We start from the raw sequence: 3,918 nt of genomic DNA on the forward strand, positions 1-3,918 counted from the left end.
TCAAAATGTGTTGGAAATCTTAACGTCTATGCTTGTGGTTTTCATCCCACCTGGAATGGGGTTTCTGTGTAATGGTCAGAAAGACAATAAAAAAAGATGCGGTTAGTATAGGGTTCAATGTCTTTTGAGATATAAAAGAGATTAAACATGAGAGCAAGGGAAGCAGAGATGGGAAAGAGATTCCAGGTCATGTGAAGGCCACCCGGAAACAGATGCTCAAGAGCCAAGGACCTTCACCCTGAATCCAGACTTCTAGCTTCCAAAGCTTTGAGAAAATGCCCTTCTGTTTGTTAACGTCACCACTGTGGAATTTGTATTACAGAGGCACTACATTGTTAAGAGATGGTCGGTATTAGGTGCTGTCAAGTTGGTTCCAACTCATAGCAACCCCTATGTACCACCAATGAAACAATGCCTGGTCCTGCACCGTCATCACAATTGCGCTTATGTCTGAGCCCATCAGTGATGCAGTCACTGTGTGAATCCATCTTTTCTCCTTATTTTCCACTGTCCTGCTGCTTCACTGTGCACGATGTCCTTCTCTAGCAACCGCTCTCTCCTCAAAGCACGTCCCATGGTGGTGAGAGGAAGGCTTGCCATTATTGCTTCTAAGGAGCATTCTGGTTGTACTTCTTCTAAGGTGCTGACGTTCCAAGCCAGCTGTGGGAGTAATGAAGTGACACGTGGGAGTGCAGCCAGGGGCTTATCGCCATTGACAATGAGGTCCCACATTGAATGCCCCGCATGAAATTGTGTCAAGGTTCCAGAAGCTGGGAATAGGGAAATTCATTTCAGAAGGTCCTTCTGGAGATGGTGAAGATCTAGGTACACAATTGGCCCAGTTATGCAATTTTCTCAGCCCTATGTAAGTGGCACGAAGAACAAGTACAACCCCAGGAAACTCAGTCGCATGCTCTACTCTCTTGTCTATGTTCCGTACCCACCATTGTGCTGCTAAGTTGTTGAATGATCCCTACGGAAACCCAAAGACGTGGCATTTCTCACATTTGGCAGCCCCTCTCTATTCAGCTGTTAACCCTGGGCCACACCAGTTCTGGTATGCGGTTTTGGTGACATTTTCTCCAAATGTCAGGTCCTTCAGTTTCTTGATCTTCCATTTCCTCTGCCTGTCCCTCAAGTAAAGGACTCACCCTAAGTTTTTTTTTTTGGCATTTCCAACTTCTCCAAGCCAGTCCTACATGAACTCATCCACCCTACAGATTCCGTCATTGACATGTTAGGAATGGTTCAAAAATCTGATTCAGATCGTGAGCATTGGAAAATGAGAAAAGAAAAAAGATGTAGCATCATAGCAACACCAAAATTAATGACGCTGTCCCTATGAGAATCAACTTGATGATGGTGAGTTTGAGGTCGTTGTTGACTTTGTTTCAAGACTAATTTTTTCTAGACCACTCAATATTTCATCCTTCCCCAAATTAATTGAGCCAAGATAATGATACACTTGGTGTTTGATGAGTCGATGTCAAGTACAAATAAAGCAATTAATTAGCACGAAGAGAAAAACCCTGTCTTTCCACTTCAGTTATAACAATTTTGAGGGAAATTAACCAATTAAGACCAAACACTCACAATGACATAAAGGAGTGTACTATAAAATGGAGGAAAAACAACGGGACCGACAGTTCCGGGGGGACTTGGGGTGGGGGGGTAGGGGGGGTAAGGAAGTGGTGTTAACAAACCCAGGGACAAGGGAAAAACATGGGACCCCAAATGGTAGAGAAGGGGGAGTGGCAGGCCTGGTGGGAAATGATCAAGGGTAAGGTTGCTTAGAGAAGAGGTATACTCTAGCCCAGGTGGCGATGAAGCATGGTAGAAGGGCAGGAGGAAGGTCAAGGGAGATGGAGGAAAGAGCTAGGAGTCAAAGGGCATTCATGGAGGTCTAGACAAAGACATGTACATGCAAATATATATAGGAGGATGGGGAAATAGATCTATGTGTCTATATTTATAGGTCAAGTATTAAGGTGGCGGAAGGACCTTGGGCCTCTACTCAAACACTCCCTCAATGCATGAATACCTACTTTTATTAAATTGAACTCTATGATGCTCACTCTCCCGACACAACGGCTGGAGCCAAAGTGGGTGAACAAGTAAATGTGGTGAAGAAAGCTGATGGTGCCCGGCTATCAAAAGAGATAGTGTCTGGGGTCTTAAAGGCTTGAAGATAAACAAGCGGCCATCTAGCTCAGAAGCAACAAAGTCCACATGGAAGAACACACCAGCCTGTGTGATCGAGTGGTCCCAAAGGGATCAGTTACCAGGCATCAAAGAACAAAAAATCATATCATTGACTGCACACCTCCATGATAGGATCGCTGAAGACAAATGGGTGCATAAGCAAATGTGGTGAAGAAAGCTGATGGTGCCCGGCTATCAAAAGAGATAGTGTCTGGGGTCTTAAAGGCTTGAAGGTGAACAAGCGGCCATCTAGCTCAGAAGCAAATAAGCCCACATGGAAGAAGCACACCGGCCAGTGCAATCACGAGGTGCCCAAGGGACCAGGTATAAGGCATCATGCAAAAAAAAAAAGATATAAGTATGTGTATGTATGTGTATATATGTATATATGTATGTGTATATATGTATATATATATATCATATTACATGAAGGGGGAAGTGCAGAGTGGAGACCCAAGGCCCAAGTGTCGGCCAATGGAGATCCCCTCATAGAGGGGTTTAGGAGAGGAGATGGGATAATTAGGGTGTGAGGTAGTATCGATGAAGAACACAGCTTTCCCCTAGATCCTGGATGCTTCCTCCCCCTAACTACCATGATCCGAATTCTACCTTGCAGGGCTGGATAGGACAGAGGCTGTACACTGGTACATATGAGGGTTGGAGGTACAGGGAATCCAGGGTGGATGATACCTTTAGGGCCAAGGGTGTGAGGGACGATGCTGGGAGAGTGGAGGGTGAGTGGGTTGGAAAGGGGGAACTGATTACAAGGATCCACATGTGACCTCTTCCCTGGGAGAGGGACAGCAGAGAAGGGGGGAAGGGAGACTCCGGATAGGGCAAGATATGACAAAATAACGATGTATAAATTACCAAGGGCATATGAGGGAGGGGGGAATGGGGAGGGAGGGGGGAAAAAAAGAGGACCTGATGCAAGGGGCTTAAGTGGAGAGCAAATGCCTTGAGAATGATTGGGGCAGGGAATGTATGGATGTGCTTTATACAATTGATGTATGTATATGTATGGATTGTGGTAAGAGTTGTATGAGTCCCTAATAAAATGTAAAAGAAGAAAAGAGAAAAAAATGATTAGGGCAAAGACTGTACAGATGTGCTTTATACAATTGATGTATGTATATGTATGAACTGTGAAAAGAATTGTATCAGCCCCAATAAATTGTTAAAATAAAAAAAAATGCACCAACGTGAATGCACCCTTCTGACTCAGCTATGAGGTTTTCAAACTAAGCTCCTCTATCCTAAAAACTAACAACATCTTCCAGGACCCGAATATGCAGCTCATGTCGCTGGCGTGGTCACTCACCGACATTGCACCCATCCCGCGAGATCATTTCCGCACTTGGACATAATCCTGAGCTCCTGAATGGGGGAGTTCCACGTTGTTGCTACCATTTCCCATATTGTGCATTTCACCCAGAAACGGGCCTCTCTCATGTTTGTATCATGTCTTGTTCATATTTGTATCCTAGTTCGAGCAGTATTCATTAATGGCCAATATGAACAATATGATTGGGCTAAACATATTTATACCTGCCCACTTTTCTTGCTCTTATTTATTGCACTGCTTTGGAATCATCTAGAACCTGGAATGGCACTCCTGTGCCCATTATAGGCTATGATTCTGTTTCTGCTGAGATTTCCTCACGGAGACTCCACTGATACTGTATCTTCACCGCTGCATTTGACCTTTCTTAAGAC

The sequence above is a fragment of the Tenrec ecaudatus genome, chromosome 13 (assembly GCF_050624435.1).
Source record: "Tenrec ecaudatus isolate mTenEca1 chromosome 13, mTenEca1.hap1, whole genome shotgun sequence".
NCBI lineage: Eukaryota > Metazoa > Chordata > Mammalia > Afrosoricida > Tenrecidae > Tenrec > Tenrec ecaudatus.